This window comes from Adiantum capillus-veneris, chromosome 2, assembly GCF_014529385.1.
Source record: "Adiantum capillus-veneris isolate H3 chromosome 2, ASM1452938v2, whole genome shotgun sequence".
Taxonomy (NCBI): domain Eukaryota; kingdom Viridiplantae; phylum Streptophyta; class Polypodiopsida; order Polypodiales; family Pteridaceae; genus Adiantum; species Adiantum capillus-veneris.
The window spans coordinates 170117908-170135962 of NC_140932.1; the positions used below are offsets into that span (position 1 = coordinate 170117908).

The 18055-nt window shown below is 39.6% G+C and overlaps 1 pseudogene; it reads left to right on the forward strand.

Annotated features, from left to right (window-relative positions):
• The first annotated feature begins 1782 nt into the window (after positions 1-1782).
• Positions 1783-2194, forward strand: LOC147464061 (small ribosomal subunit protein uS12 pseudogene; annotated as a pseudogene).
• Positions 2195-18055: the final 15861 nt, after the last annotated feature.

Sequence of the window (18055 nt, forward strand, 5' to 3'; positions counted from 1 at the left end):
GCCTGCCCTCGATGAGATTGACACCCTCCTCCTCAGTTCACCCCATGGACCTCCATATCTGTGCTACTTGAGAATGGATAGGGATCATCTCTCTCTCTCTCTCTCTCTCTCTCTCTCTCTCTCTCTCTCTCTCTCTCTCTCTCTCTCTCTCCCCATTTTAATGGGGTGTAATCATTTCCATTCGTCTTGGAAGGAAATAGCAACGAAGAGGAAAGCAAAGGAAGAATCTCTGACAGGGAAAGGATAGCCTCTCTCTCTCTCTCTCTCTCTCTCTCTCTCTCTCTCTCTCTCTCTCTCTCTCTCTCTCTCTCTCTCTCTCCGTTGAAAACTGTCTTCTACTTATTGTCTCATCGTGCTACCCAGTCGGGAAGACCTCCAACATCTGCCTCTTAAGATGTGTCACAATTGCCTCGCACAACGCTGGGTGCAAACACATGTGCATGAGTGGTGCCAACACACCCTTAAAAAAATTTGCAGGCATATCCTCGAGCAGCATGTTGCATGCATACCTCTCTAACCATGCAGACATGCGCCTGACCAAAATCATCGTAAACTCCTTACTGCCATTCTCTTTGTCACTATCTAGCTGTATATCCTCCTTTTACTCTCGCTGCAGCTGCTGCACTATGAAAATCACATTGGACCAGGGTTCCAAATTGTCAGAATTCCCTAACGCATCGTGCACTATACTGATGTACGTCCGCCATGGAAGAATTTGGCACATAATCCTTTGCACATGGAAAATATCAAGGTAAGGACATATAGTCCTCAAGAAGTGTGACCTTGAGTCTCCATGGAAGTCAAAATGCATGGGATTTTTTATCAAATACTAATAAGTTCCTGGCCTACCATATAAAGAAATTAAATAGATTGGTAGCTCTAGTTTTAGCCGTGCAGATGTGCACCTACACATGCAATATCATGACCAAACAAAATAAGTTTTCGAGCAATGTCAGCACCGTTCTTACGTTCGTCATTCAGTAGAGTAGCCACGCTGCAATGTCGGTGTTGGGATGTGCTGAAGACAAGAGCGATGCATAATAAATAACAATGCAGGCTAGCTAATTAGGCAGGCACTCCAAGATCGAAGGTGTTGAACGTTACTGCTCGTCTCCGGGTTACGAGCTTGGTAGCGTTAACTACTATGTGCGACCTGTAATTGTGGACAACACACGTCGCTCCTTTCACATGACAATGGACACAGCCTCCGACCTTACGTGGTTGCAATGCCAGCCCTGCCACCCGTGCTTGGAGCAGCTGGACCAGCCCATCTTTGACCCCCTAGTGGACTCTACGTCTTTCCATTATCAGAGGTGACTCCCCTCTCTGCAATCTCCTGGGCCGCCTCCAATTAAATGTCGAGGCCGGACAGCTCCGTCTGCACCTACCTCAAAGTGTACCAGGACGGCGGCATGCTCGTCGGCAAGCTCGTCTCCAACACTTGTGCTACTTGACTTCTTGTCGGTGCCAAACAAAGGCTTTTGCGCCTCTCTGTTATGTGTTGTGCCACATCAATGAGAATTCGTCCTCCTCAGCTCCAGCATGCAATCAAATACAATCTTTAAACTTTTTGTTTACAACCTGCACGTGCGGAACTAATGTGTGCATGTACATGTGCATCTCTCTCTCTCTCTCTCTCTCTCTCTCTCTCTCTCTCTCTCTCACACACACACACACACACACACACACACACACACACACACACACACACACACAGTTTTTTTGAGAGAGAGAGCAAGATCCTGGGCACTAACAGTAGTCACAGGCGTAAGAGCAACAGCCACCATGGGGAAAACACGTGGTATGGGAGCTGGTCACAAATTGAAGAACCATAGATGGGCGTATAAGAAAAGAAATCTTGGAAACAAGTGGAAGAAGCCCTTCGCAAGCTCCTCCCATGCCAAGGGCATCGTTCTTGAGAAGATTGGTATTGAAGACAAGCAGCCCAGCTCTGCCATTCAAAAATGTTCCAGGGTACAACTTATCAAGAATAAAAAAAAGATTGCGGCCTTTGTTCCAAATGATGGTTGCCTGAACTACATTGAAGAAAACGATGAAGTGTTGATTGTTGGGTCCGTTCGTAAGGGGACATGTTGTTGGTGATATTCCTGGAGTGCGGTTCAAGGTTGTGAAGGTATCGGGAGTGTCTCTCCTTGCCCTTTTGAAGGAAAAGAAGGAGAAGCCAAGGTCTTAAGATTTGAGAAGATATGTGAAAGTCCTGCAGGATTTGTACCTTATTGATTAGCTTCCTGGGAATGGCCAGGGGAGATCATCATGAAAATTTTGTTAATCTCATGAGATGAGCCAGCTGCTATTTTTCAATGCATGCATTTCCTTCTTTTGAATCATGGGATGGAGAATCATTGTGTCAATGAAGATAAAGATACTTTGTTTGTCCTCAAAAAAAAAGAGAGAGAGAGAGAGAGAGAAAGAGAGAGAAAGGAGATTCCTGCTTTGGCATGAGCCTTAGGCTAGCATCGGCTCCTCGTGAACAACAGAGATTGATGTTGGGCGAGCAACTATATCCACTTGTAGATCAATTCGAACATGGTCACGCAGGAAAAGTTAAGGGCATGTTACTAGAGATGGATCAGCTAGAAGTTTTACATTTAATTGAATCTCTAGAGGCGCTAAAAGCCAAAGTGGCAGAGACAATGGAGGTACTACAAATGGTCTGAGCTAGTACTGGGCCAAGTAATGTAATCGACCTGTCAAGATTATCTTTGAATGAACCTCTTGTGAGCTAATAGAGCTTCAATATAGTGATTTTGGAGAAGTGGGTTTGGTTAAGAGGGTCACTTTTTTGTGTAGTCCGCTCATTTTGAGCGGTTTTAGTTGGTCTTTTTGTGAGACTTATTTGAGTACTTGATCTAGTAGTTTTCTGAATGGTATGTGAGGACAATGATACTTGAAGAGGAGAAATTTTGTGCATTATTTTTTTAGAGAGAGAGAGAGAGAGAGAGAGGGAGGGGAGAAGTGAGGGTTTCAATGTGTGTGTTATTGCAGCCATCCCATCTCGTCGGCATTTCCTCTCTCGCCGACAAGCTGTGTAAAGTTGCCTCACCATCACCTCTACCTCTCTCTTACAGTCCATGTAGGTGCTTTTCAGTACAGTCCGTCCAATGCTCGGTTATATCATGCAGCCTTGTTGCTATAGTATGGGGTATTGCATGTGCAAGATCCAGCTTCGATCGCTCAACCCCAGCCAATCAACCCCAGCCAATCCCAATCCGTCTTCTTGCCATCAATCGCGATCCTTCATCTTGCCATCGCGACCGGGATCTTGCCCTTGGTCTAGTGTGTGACTACTCTGCATTTTGCATGAGTTGATGAATAGATGAGCAAGAAAGTGCCCAAGGCCGAACTCAAAACCACTCCTGGTAGCCTGACCCCAAGCCCAAGCCCAGAGGTGGCACTCAGATCCTCTATAGGGTGTCTGGCTCCCATCTTGCAAACCTCGGAGACCAGAGGCTTGATGCCCTCAAAAGAGCATGGGGCTACAACAAGGCTCACAAGCTCTAGAGTAGTATTGAGAAATTGCAGATCTTATGTGATCCTCCCCTTAAGAAGGCACTTGGACGAGACAATGTTAAGGTGTCAGAAGTGCTCAATTACTTGATGAGTCCCCACTTGTCAGCACATTTTTCTGTTGATGCTATTAGGCTGTTGGCGATGCAGATGGCAGAGGCCAAAGAAATAGAACGAGTAAATTTCAAAGTGGACATGTGCGTAGAAAATCTTACGATGGTTATAATTCTGAAATAATTAAGCCAGCCGCTTCAATGCAGCTAGCTGCTTGTGCTTTTAGAAAAGTGTGTATATCATTACTTTCAAGCATGACCAGTCAAGTAAACTTTGATATTTTGGAATTTAGGAGGGAGTATATCCATTGAGAAATCTTTTTGTTGTAGTGCATCCATATATAGAAAAAAATAAATATTTTGTTGATGATAAAATTTACTATATTGCATACAAACACTTGCTCGGGTTTGTCTTTGCTCGGAAAAACTCGCTCGGTGCGTGGTAAGACTCCCATTTGGCAAGGGTTGAGGGGTTCCCAAGTAAATAATATATGTTTTAGCCACATGCCAGAATTGGATTCTGACTCCACGGGAAACTTATAGAGAAGGTCTATACACAATGTACCTAGATGGTTTCAAGAAATCAATCAAGGCAAGCTCTCAAATAGGCAGAAACGGCTCAAAGGCTACAAAGTGTCAAATTTGACATACGAAGTCAAACTGACTCCGAATGAGCCCAAACTAGATGAGCAGCATCAGGACTATGTAGTGGACAAGTCCATGGCTTCAAAAGTGTCCAAACAACTCTACACACCAAGTAGTAACAAAAACTTGTGATTTTAGAGTCAATAAGAGCACGAAGTGATATCGACATGACCATACCTTACCAAATTCATTTTAGGACTTTTTTAGGTGTAATGAAGATGTGTGGATCAAAAAAGTATCTTTTCAGAGTCGACAAGAGCATGAAGTGATGCCGACACGACCAAACCTTACCAAATTTGTTTTAGGACTTGTTTTAGGTGTAATGAAGATGTGTCGATCAGAAAAGTATCTTTTCATACAAAAATGTGACTGTAGTTAATAATCGTGATTATTTACTTTTGTGCATATTTGGCTTGAAAATTATTTTTCACTTCACCTATCACTTGTATACATCTATCACATGCCATATGTCAAGTATGAGCCCAAAATACCAAGAAAATCTCAAATTTTGTAAAAAAATTAAATGCACTAAAGGCTCTTCTATCCAAATTTTGAGTTAATTGTCACATGTCTTTATCCAAATTGCCCCATATCTCACACACTGGCTCTATATCATGTCTAGAACCATCTTGCAACAAAAAATATAATTTGTCAAAAAAATTATTAATCACGATTATTTACCTCAAATTTCATATTTGACCTTATAAGACCAGAGTACATGTTGTGACAAGCCTAATGTGAGAAGGCTTTTCACAAATTGAAGCAGGGATTAATTTTTGCTCCAATTTTTCAAGCCCCTGATTGAAACAAGATCTTCCATGTAAATGTAGATGTGTCAGCCTATGCCATATGGTGCATATTAGCCCAACCGGGAGAGAATAACATGGATTTTCCCATTTCCTACTCTAGTAGGTAGTTAAAGAACACAGAGAAGAATTATACCATTACAGAGAGAGAAGGTCTAGGGATAATATATGCTATAAAAAAATTTAGACACTACCTTCTTGCAAACAAGTTTGTTTTCTTTGTAGATCATGAAGCACTGTTGTATCTGGTAAATAAACCTTGCAACACTGGAAGGATTGTTACTGGTTTATAATATTGATTGAGTTTGATTTCATCGTAGTCCTAAAAAAGAGAACGAACACACATGAGACCATATTATCTTTCAAGATTGTTCCATGGAGAAGCACCTGATGATGTTGATAATAATCTCGAGACTTGTATCTGTTTACTATTGAAATGGTTCCAAAGTGGAGTGAAGAGGTCATACCTCAACTCACCATAGGATCATTACAGGTAGAAAGACAACCATCAATCATTCATCAGACAAGAAATCTCTAGCTTTTATCTGGACAACTTTATAAGAAAGGTAAGGATGATATTTTGAGACTATTTGTACAACCGAAAGAGAAAGAATACTTCTTGAGCCTTGCTCATATAAAACACACGGGGTTTCATAATGGGAAAACACAAACATACCAAAAGACTCATGAGACTTGGAGTCTACTAGAAAAACATGGAGAACAGTGTCCATAATTATGTAAAATCATGTGAAGCCTGTAAAAAGAAACCACCAGTGGAACATGCCACCCTCTTTAGATTAATGGGAGCACCCAAATGGAGTATTTACATTATCAATACTTAAAATCCAAGACCTTCCTAGAGGGATGGAGTACGGTACAAATGAGAACTATAGAGAAAGAAGAAAATCACTATTTGCTAATTTCAAACCAATTGTACACACGGGAAAAGGACAATCAATTAAGATTGTGTACTATTGAAAGAGAATATGTCTCCATCCTAGAACAAGCACACTCAGGCGAGTCAGGTGGACATTTTTCTGCTGATAAAATAGCAAATCTTGTACTTAATGTAGGAATATGATGGCCAACTCTGTTCAGAGACGCAGAGGCATATGTAAAATGGTGTAATGAATGCCAACGCACAAAAGCACCTCTACAAAGAGATGAAATTCCATTGTGGACGATGATTGGAGTACGAGCCTTTTCCAAGTGGGGCATAGATTTTATAGGCCTGCATATAGTACGCACGCACAATATATCATAGTAGCTATAGATTATTTGACCAAATGGGTGGAAGCTAAAGCAACACAGAAAAACAATGCACAGAATATGACACAGTTCCTCTTTGAAAATACCTTTACCAGATATGGTCTACCCATTGATATTGTGAGCGATAGAGTAACACACTTTGTAAACAACTTCATTGAAAGTTTACTCGAAAAACTCATGGTGATTCATCGCAAATCAACACCCTATCACCCCCAAGCTAACGGACAAGCCGGGAGTACCAATAAAATCTTATGCACGATGCTAACCAAAATAGTGAGTGACTCAAGGACTGATTGGGACCTAAAGCTACACTTAGTGTTATGGGCTTATAGGGTATCATTTGAAACTTTCATAGGAACCACTCCATTAAACTTGTGTTCAGGACTAATATGATTCTACCTATGGAATTCTTAATTAGCACGCTTCGAGTCGTAACACAATTAGGATGGATGGGACACAAACTATATGAAAGACTAGACATCTTGGAGAAACTAGATGAAACTAGAATGAGGGTGGTAGTAGTAGGAATATATGCTCAAAAATGACAAATGAAAGGTCATGTAATTAACAAGGAGTTCCAAAAAGGGTATTATGTTTTGGTGTATACACTAAAGCAACACTCCAAAAAAACTCAAAAAAGTGAGGGATGGGGCCTTTTGTAATACATGATATACTGCAAAGTGGCACCATCAAGCTTGCAACATTGGCAGGTGAGGAGATGCCTAATTGGATAAGTGGGTGAAGGTTAAAAAAATATCTTCTTCCATTGACACTAGAAGAGCTACAGACAATTCATGTAGTAGACTAGCAAAGAAATCGAGCCCACGCTATACAGGAATAGGCTGAAGAAGAAGCCAGGATCAGAATATTAAAGCGGAAGGAATCTTAAGGAAGATTGGTGGCAAAACAAAAGCATTAATCCTGCTGTACTAGCATCAATTCAAATGGAACCTTCATGGTTAGGTGGCATAGATCTACAAATTTTACTTCAACTTCATGATGGTTCCACCGAGCGTGCATTAGTGGACACTGAGGCACAAGAAAATGTCTTCAACTACTCCACATTTTAAAAATGACAAGGGAACCCCTAATGACAGATACTATCAGGTTCAAGGTGGCCAACCAGGGAACAATGAACAACCTAGTTCATGTCAATTTATCAATAAGTATTGATGGAAATGCTTATCCTCATCAATTTCATGTAGTCACGGATGCAAACCTTAATGAAGTAGTAATTCTCAGCGTGCCATGGATGCGCACTTATAAAGCCACACCAAATCGGCATCTTATTTTTCATGAATGGCTTGTGTAATTACAAATGAGAATTATGCTTATTTTTTTCCTGCTGCTTATTTTTCATGAATCCTAGATTATTTTTCAGCTTAGAGAATTCTGATGTGTTCCGCCTTCTGCAACAACTATAGTAGCCCTTACTCCACCAGCTGACATGTATAATCATTAACCCTACAATAACATTTATATATGCTCCACACTGCACCAACAACATCAAAACATCAAATTAGATCAAAATTAGGACAAAAATTTTGCAACTTCCACCCCGCACTCACACAAAGTCTTTGTGTGGCCCAATTACTAACACATTGTTGTTCAACACTTAGGGTTCTTTTTTTTATATTTCCTCGACACAAGTTCGTTAAGACAACGCTTCAAACATTGTCAAATCGGCACCAAAACATATCTTTCCTAGGAAAATACTCAACAAACAATAATTCATTAAAAATTCCAATGTCCAAGAGTCATGAGGACCTCCAGCGAGTGTTAACTCCACCCGTTGTCAACTGGCCGCCCATACAACCAGGCCATGATTCCACCCAATTCATGGAGTAACTCTCCGGGTACAAATCATGTATCCACCGCATAGAAAGAAAGCCATGGACATATCCACCGCATAGAAAGAAAGTCGTGGATTTAGCTCCTGCGATAACTTCGCGAGATACCACATGTGATCAGTAGGGGGTTCGCACTAAATCGACATTGGAATAATGAATGAAACTTGTTTGAGATAGTTTTTCCTGCCAACAACCATTCTTTCCTACTTCCAAGCAGTCTTTCCATAAAGCAGTTCTTTTCTATTTACTTCAAACTTAAATTTAAATAAAATATTCAAAAAATACCAATGTCGTTGTCTCAGTTGGATTTCCAACATAGTTTGGAGAATTTTAACATTCCTAAGTTATCGTAATGCAATGTTTATGTAAAATAGAAAAATTAAATTCATCCAAGCTCATGAATTTCCTCCTCAATGCCTCGTGAGATGGCCGGATTTTCTTCTCTCATCGGTGCTTTCCCGTTGTCCACCATGTTGCTAGTTCCCGCCTCGCGGTCATTAGAACCACCAAAATGTGTCCTCTTGGGGGCCATATCTCACTACTAGGATTAGTTCTTTCGGAGAAACAAGAGACTATGCGTAGTTCCCACAACAACCAATGAGAAAAATTGATAAGGAATAACCTTATTCTTACACATAATGCTAGATCAAATGACAAGCCTTCACAACTGCAAGTATGCAAGCTGATTCAAGGATGCAACAAGATGATTATTTCCTTAATTATTCATAAAATCGTCCTAAGATTATCGTAACCAAAACTTCCCTCGTATGCAACATGAGACCAAGATTAATGTACTAATTAGATGCATCATTATAACATACAATGGTAGCCTATAACCATGCAAATACCCACTATAATAGTTGATTAATTTCCACAAAATCATACACAATTTTCTAATGAAACACAATACCCTAGTTGTACATCTTTTTTTTTGTATGCAAGAAGTCTCATAATCATGCCCTAATTTCATGGGAATATCAAGGATTTAATTCCTTGATTAATACTCAATTTTGGTGCACAAAAAGTCTCACCATATCTTAGAGAATCATAGGTGAAGAGCTTTACAACATAACTATGCACAACATGCATAACTGGCAATGATGATTATATGCATAAACTCATGCTTAATTAAAGAAAAATTAACTACCTTTGAGAATCAGGGTGCTCCTTAACCCAACAATGGAAATACAATCAATGGATGGAAACCATTGACAATACCCCACGTATAATAGAGAATAGAATATTTAATGTTGTAGTTAGCTAGCATAATTAAGCTCGACATAGGAATCCTCTAGAGAAAAGAGGCAATGGAGCAATAGGATTAACATAAATATAATTAAATTACCCTTAATAAAGACCTCCTTTGTGTTATGTGATGTAAAAAGGCTTCACAAAAGATTGCTCTGGCAGCAGTACTTTCTTGCTCTGTCTTGGGAATTGTGTGTAAAATTGGGTGGGAATGCTCCTTATATAGGCTTTTGGGGGTTTCTTGATGGCCAAGGCATGCCCATACCTCCCTTGCTCACCCCCTCTTGCCAAAAGAAGAAGTAAAGGTTTCACAAGCCTCTCACTAACCACTAGAGGTGTCCCCTTTTACCTAATTAAGTGATACACCTCTCTAGTCCATACTTAGCCTCCATGCCACACTCCCATACTTGACCCAGCACCTGGCACAAGGCTACCTATGCACATGACCCATGGCCATATATGATGGGGTTACATGCCCATGACCATGCATACCCATGCATGCACATCCTCATACATGCCATACACATACCTTAGGAAATGCTAACCTTAGGCTAACTTGATCTATACTAACCCAAATTCAATTTTGAAACTTGCTAACTCGAGACAGACCTACAGGTAAGAAAGACGACTACCTGCCATAAATAGCAGCTTTCGGCATCCGAACCCTATTTTTAAGGAAATCTGGGTCGGTGCACAGTTTGAGGAGCCGGTTTATCCTAGACCATGCCAATGGTCAAAAAACAAAAATAGAAATTTTTCACAAAAGCTGAATTTGACCAGAATTAAAAGTTCTACAAGGATCACAACTCAAAAAAATGACATCTGATCATTGAAACGTGCTAAAAATAGCATCTTTTGTCAAACTCAAAATTTAGACTTAAAATTTTATATAGGTAATCCTCTTCTAGGATAGGTAGAGACCTTACAATAGAGATGAAGCTAAATCAAAGGATAGAGAAACTCCCTTAGAGTATCGGTCTTCAAAGGAGAGACATGAAGATCAGTTTACAATTAGACAAACAACACTAAAGATGAGATCAATCAGGGTATCAGAGGCAATTCCCATTACACAAGCATGGAGGACAATAGAAGAAGCTCAAGAACAAAGGGAAAGACTTTGCCAACAAAATAATGACGAAAAACTAAGTCTTGGAATGGAGCAGACGATGAAAGAGAGGACGAGGACAAGATTCTGCAACACAGAAAAGTTGAAGCTCTAAAAAGAATCAAACAATGGTAAAGAAGAGAGGCAACAAAAAAATTGAATATTGCCAGCAAGATGTGGCAACAAATTTAGAATGCACTTAAATGCAAGATGGAACAAAGATAAAGAGAAGAAGAAAAGGTCCACGCATTGATGATCTTGAATCATCTAACAAGTCTACCAAGGCAAAGGAGACAAACAACACTAACAAAGAAAGAAAACTAAGAAGAGGAAGGTAATTTAGACAATATTGAAGGTCAAATAGAAAACATGCCATCACCAATTGAGGCAAAAATACATTTTCCTACTCAAGAGTCAGCTAATCTAGAGGTTGAAAAGGAGAGAAAGGAATACACCATGGACCTTCCTGCACAAACAAGAGACAAAGTGCTGCCACCAAAGCAAATAGTTCAAGAAGATGAGATAGCAATACCAAAGATCACCACAACTCCAACGGCTCATGAAACACAGCATGAACAAGCAAAGATAACAGAAGAAACAATGATGATTGAGGCTGACACTTTTGATCAAGGTCAAAGAGATCAACAAAAGCCAATGTTGCCTCATTCGCAGGCTGTGGCAGATGAAGGGGCACAATTGATCAACTTTTTTGACATTGACGTACATTTGGACAAGATCAAGCTCAAATTTTAATGCCAAAGAGCACTCTACAACCTGCAAAAATTAGAGATGGAAGACACCAAGAAGGAGGCAGCCAAAGCGGCCAAATACAATTTGGAACTGCAAAAGAAGATTCAGGAGTTACAAAAAGTTCAATCACAACTCCAGTTAGAACTACAGAGAGAACAAGAGAATGCAGCCTATTACTACAAGGAAGTTCAAGCATTCAATGAAACAAACACAACTTAGTAGGTAGAGAAGCATTGACTAGAGGAAGAGTTAACCAAAGACAGACATCAGATGAAAAACTTGGAGAGTCGTATGCAGTGGTGAGCAAGACTCTTACACAACTGTTAGACTTGCAAGGGATGCCAAGCTCAACAAGTATGTCAGCTAAACCAACCACGCTGACAAAAGAGTTACAAGATCTAAAGACTACCCTTGCTCAAGAACAGTACAACATGCAAATCCTAACAATGGGTCATAGAGCTTTACAAAAGGCTAAATATGAGGAGATCAAAGAGCTACGACAACAACTTGCCAAGGCAAAGAAAGATTTGGTTACTCAGAGCACAACGCAGCAGAAGCAAGCCCAGCTAGCCCTTGTAGAAGTCACTCAAACAATAGGACAGAGATAGTTTGATGATGGAAACTCACCATGCAGATATGCCAAGTACAAGCACAAAAACAACAATGCATGAGTTTGAAGATCCATCCAATACATCAACTTCCAACACTGTAAAAGCTGAAATGCAGTGGTGGATATTAGAAATAATAGATCCTTCACAAAAAGAGTATTTGCAATGTGAACTCAAGGTGTTGGAGTCAGCTGCACTTCTCATGATCACAGTTGACAAAGTGGTGAAGAATCTAGGGCATGAAATGATTGTGCTTCCATTGATGAGGTATGAGACTCTTTTATGGAAAAGATAAATGTTGCCTACCATCGAGCCCGACCAGAAAGGTGATAACAAGGATGTTTTTTGTAACTACTATATAGGCACAAACAATCATTGATAATCAACCAACCTAGCAAAGGAAATGGTTCAAGCAACGTCCAACAGATGAAACCTACTACATAAATGCTCCACAACATCTCCGGATTTACCAGACCTATTGTCCCATCAACAAAAGGCGATCTTGGGATAGCTTCTATTCCTGGAAAAGCAAGAGACTAGCTATTCTCAACTACCTAGTAATAATAAAGCCATGCAATCAACTTTTCCCCTTAGAGAAGTATATGATTCACACTCAAAGGAGTCATCAACACCATGAAGGAAGTGCTAGATCTTGCATGCCAAATGCTTGTAAAGATTGCAAAAATGCTAATCACTTGCATAACGGCTTTCAATGATATTGACGGAGCGAAGCATCCCTGGCAAGTATTTGTGGAACGAACTAGAGGATTAAGAAATTGAAGTTCCCACTAGCAAAAACATCATCATGGGATTATATGCACGAGTGATGTTCTTTTCCCTCGCACTACATGCAAACCTTTGAGGAGGCATTCATGACAAGATTTTTTGAAGTTGACTCCTCCATATTTAATCCCATGACGAAGGATTTACTAGCTAGGCATATCGCCTATTAGAGCACTCTTAAAAATAAACCATTTAGAGAGCTAGGGATGGAGATCAAAGCACGGGTATAGAAATTTAGACAACTCACAGGGACACTGGAAAAAAGACTGATAAAGTACTTAAGGCAATAGTCAAATGCAATTGCACAAGGAAATGCAATGAATAGGAAGGGGGGAATATTTGGTGGATACTTTGTTGTACTCAATCCTTTTTCCCCAAAGAAGCCTTGTAATTTTTCTATTAATGATTCTCAAACTGTAATTTGGCTTGTTATTCTCTATTACCCACTTAGAACCTACAAGCCTTGTAAAGTGGCCAATGTCCGTGGGAAAGGGTCCCAAGTTTTTAAGTTAAAACCCTTAGTTTTGAAAGACATTTATCATTACTTTTGGGAATTACTAGACATCGATTGAGAGCTGTATTGCTGCTACAATTTATAATCAACCTTTCTACTTTTCTAGTAATCAGAATTTGTTTCAAAATAGCACATTGTGTTCCTTGTCTCTTGCTCTTTAATCTAAGTGTAACCATTCTCAATTCTATGGTGGTTCTTGATGTATTTTTTGTGAGCTAAATGCACTGATTTGAGGTCTTAAATGGTTATTTTCTGATGTTTTGACCTTGGAAGAGTGTTTCAAAGCCTGAAGGGAACCTTTCCATGTAGTTTTGTTTCAATTTTCTATTCATTTTTTGGGATGGATCGTGATTTATATACCTTTCTAGATGACTATAGAACTTGGTAGGATGATGCCTTTTGCTGTTGTAACACCTCTCCTTAAGTTTCATTGAATTCAAAATTTATTTGGATGCCAAAAAGGTGTGATGACCTAGAGCGGTGAGACAGGGCATAGGCTGATTTGGTGACTAGGAAGTGATTGATTTGCTATTGTAGATGCATAAACAATTCTTTAGGTTCACTTCTTTGAAATTGACAATCTCATTGAGTCTTCGTGCCCCATCCTGAGTTTCTTCCTTGCGTATTGACATTATGTTAGTGGCAGATAACTATGTTGTAGACGTCCGTTGCGACGACCCGCTAACAACAACCTCTGACAAATTTTGATATTATTTGTAAAAGATTTACCAGACGCCTAAATTTTTAAAGATGTGCTAAGTTGAAAATGCTAAGTAACAAGAAAAGCATGACACATTAACATGCTTTCACCCATAGTACCTTTTTAGGTGGTGAGTGTTATCATTGAATCATGGTCAAAGATCGGCGCGTAGATGCACATGAAATCATTGAGTGTAAATGTATAGTTGAAAAGATTTCCATTAGGGATTTGAGCAACACAAATGAGGAAAAATTCCAGGATTCACAAGAATGAACCTCCAAAGATAAAGTCAGATGATGGGCTAATAATTATCTCTGAAAACAAAACAAAACCAAACAAGAAAAAGGCTATCTTCTACGATTTTCCTAACTAGAAGCCTAGAAGACAAAAAAGGTATCACGTGAAATGAGTGAGGAAGCAAAAGAAAATAAGAGGGAAACTCATGTTTCTTATGAGAGTAAAACAGAGTTTTTGATGCTTGTAGGAGCAATTGAGTGTGTTTAGGACTAGATCACAATGAAATTTACAAGACTTGCCTCAGCAAAGTAAAAAAATCCTAGATTGGGCTAAGTGTTATGACACACAAGTGTCCACAAGTCGTTATTGTTTCATGCTTGGAAATTATTTCAAATCATGGTTGAGAAAGAAGCAACCTATTGTGCCACTTCCAATTTAGAAGCTGAGTATAGGGCAGCCTTCACAGCTATGGTTGAGTGTGTATGGCTCAGACACCTTATAGGCTGATCTGTGTGTTGGAAAAGACATTTCCAACATCATCTACATTGACAGTTAATGTGCATTGGCAATTGGAAAGAACCCAATCTTTCATCTTGCACAAAGCACATTGAGGTGCATAATCACTATGTCAAAGCGAGACTCTTAGTAGGAGACATCATCTTGGCTTATGTGCCAACACATGATAGCTTTGTAGATCTATTCACAAAGGTATTGCCTCATGCAAAGTTTGAAGTTTTTTGTAAATATTTGGGATTGATTCTCTTTGTGGATTGATCATGTCATAAAGGCATGGGAATTTCCGATACACTATGTGCCAGCTCTTGTTCACCGCATCACTCCTTAATGGGGATTTTTAATTATATATGTGGTAGTGATTTTTGTGAACGCATCAATATTAGGGGTATTTGTTACCATATATGTGGTAGTGATGTGTGTGAACACACTTAGGACCATCGGGGCATTTTTCCTTCACTAGGAGTTTTTGCCCCCCGTACATTTTATATATGCCCATCATTCTAGGGCTAGCTTATCTTTCTATTGTGAGCTAAGCAATACACTATCTATTGTGTGCCTTGAGCTTCTTCATATTCTCCAAGCTATGTGTGTATCCTTGCAACCCTAATTCCAATAATACTTGTAACTTCCCGTTTTTCTTAGGTACTACCACAATTGTGGGAAACCCAGTCTGTGTGTTCAATCTCATAGATAAACTTTGCTTCTTTAAGATTATCTATCTCCTCCTTGATATTCTGTGCAAAGTTTCATTATACTTATAGGGATGTTGCCTGCGGGGTTTTGCATCACTCTTAAGGGGTATCATGTGTTGAAAGATGTCTGGATCTACACCCTTCACATCTTTGTAAGACCATGCAAACAGATCTCTATATTCTTTGAGCATGGCTATCAAGAGATATTCTTCCTTCATAGTTAGGTCAATGGAAAGATGTCCCAAGTTCTTTAAGTTCCCGCATTGGTTGTTGAACTACTATCTTTTGACCTTGTATTGTATATCCCTTATTGTGAGAGGGTACATCAGATTGATCAGTGTCTGAGCCCTCTTCAATGTCCAACTTAGTTGTCCAAACCTCTTGCTTATGCTCACTTTTTGGTCATCATAGATGATGTCTCAATTGTGCCTCTGTTTTTTTAATTTTCTAATTCATTCTTGGCAATGATTTCCCCTTGGAATAAAACAACCCAAGATGTAAAGTTCCATTCAAGTAGCAAAATATTCTCTTGAAATTCAACCAATGCTTAGACCCTGGGCTATGCATAATTTTTTAACTTGTGAGATTGCAAACTGAATATTTGGTCTTGTATTCCATACATAGATAAGGCATCCAACAAAAAATTGATTAAGAGTGACATCTATAAGATCACCAACATCATGAAGAGTCAATTTCAAATCTATTTCGATTGGAGTAGCAATGTGTGTAACATTTAATGGTCTAGTAACTTGTGTGTAGCAAAAACTAGCATGACCATAGTGAGCATTTCATTAGAATAGATTCATAATGAGAATAACAAGAGTGCTTGGGTGGAGAGAGCAACAAAAATTATAACACCTATCTAGATAGCATGAACAATACTTGAAAAGAGAGAGAAATTAAGCAGTTGACAACAATTGAGGACTGGATTTTCATGGAGCCGGTCCCCCCTCCAAAAGGCTTTGTATTATGGTTTCTCCCATCAAGAGAGACATTTTACAATACAATTCTTTGTGTTCCTTCAATACTAGCTAGTGCAATGAAGATGGAAACTTCAAGCACTAAGCAAAACACTTATCAAACACAACATTCAATTCCCTCAGCGTCTCAGACCCAAGACCTCACACATCTTCAAAGATGGTGAGAGATAGTGTGGTATGAGAGTATATTGAGAGGAAGAAGGAGTAGTCTTATGAGAAATATGTACATCTCCTCACATAATCACTCATATTAGCATAGCTTAGATTAGTAATTAGCATGGTAGAGGAGATAAGGATGCATTGAAGCTTGGCTCTTGGTTGGATTTGCATCACAAAGGAAAGAGTTGTTGGTGTAGGCCTCCCTTCTCACAAGCTTGGAGTAGGTGATAAGCTTTCCATTAAAGCTTGAGAAGAGAGAGAGAGAGAGTCTTCCTACTCTACACTTGAGCTTGTGTGAGTGTGTGTGGATAATTGCCTTTGAAAAATCAGGCTCCTACCTCTCTTGGTCAACCCCTCTTGCTATTTGCTCTTGCTAGCACCTCATTGGACCTCTCCGCCAATGAAAGTTAAGTAGCATAAGTGATAGTCTCCTGACATGTCATCCGATAGTCTTACCGCCTCTTAGTACCTTGTCTTCATGTTGGATAATGGACTCGGGCTGTAGCACCTCTTCTTGGTCCTTGATCTGTGGTGGGTCTTCCATAGTTGGTTCTTGAGGTGGCTCTCCTTTGTAAGGCTTTAGTAGACTCACATGGAAAGCATTATGTATGAGCCAATGGCTGGGAAAATTGAGTTGATAGGCCATGTCATTGATTGGCCTAAGAATCGGGAAGGGACCATAGTACCTTTTTGCTAACTTAGCATAGTACTTCTGGTGTCCCGTAGGATTCTTGCCCGTTGTGTGCCTTAGTCGAGCCTTGGGAAATTTGAATAAGACCCATTCATTTTCTTTAAAGGCTTGGGCTCTTTTGTGCTTTTGTCAGCAGCAACCTTTTGCCTTTGCTGTGAGATAGAGATAGCATCCTTAATCGTTTAGAAATATTCTTGTAGGTCTCGTCTATACTCATCTACAACGAAGATCTTACCGTGTACCTTAAGTAGAAGGGGACTTGTTGATCTTCCCTCAATTACCTCAAAAGGCGCTTTTCCCGTGGAAGTATGTACAGTGATATTGTAAGCATACTCCACTAAGGGTAAGTACTTCTTCTATTGGGATCTTTGATCTACTTCTGTTACATAGGCTTTTAGTAGATCGAGAATGGTTAGGTTAGCTATTTCACTTTGTCCATCCGTTTGTGGGTGATAGGCCGAAGAGAAATTTAGCTTGTTCCTAAATTCTCAAAGAGACCCTTCTAAAATTCTGGTCATTCTAGGATCTCTATCCGACACTATGGACATTGACAAGCCATGGTACTTGAAGATTTGTGAAATGAAGAGGGTTGCCATTTGATGGGGCTTGATAGTATTTTTGACATGTATAAAATGAGCTTGTTTACTGAATCTGTCTACTATCGTCCATATTCCCGTATTCCCATGGAGAGGAAATCGAAAGATAAAATCCATGGATATGCTCTCCCATGGTGAATTAGGGATTGGCAAAGGTTGAAGCAAACTTCATCTTTTGGCAAACCACACATTTAGAAACATACTCTTGTATGTTTTCTTTCATGGTAGGCCAATATAAATATGTTTCAGTCCCCTTTAGGGTAGACTGAATCCCTCTATGCCCTACATAAGGAGGAGCATGAGATTCATACATTACTTTCTCACG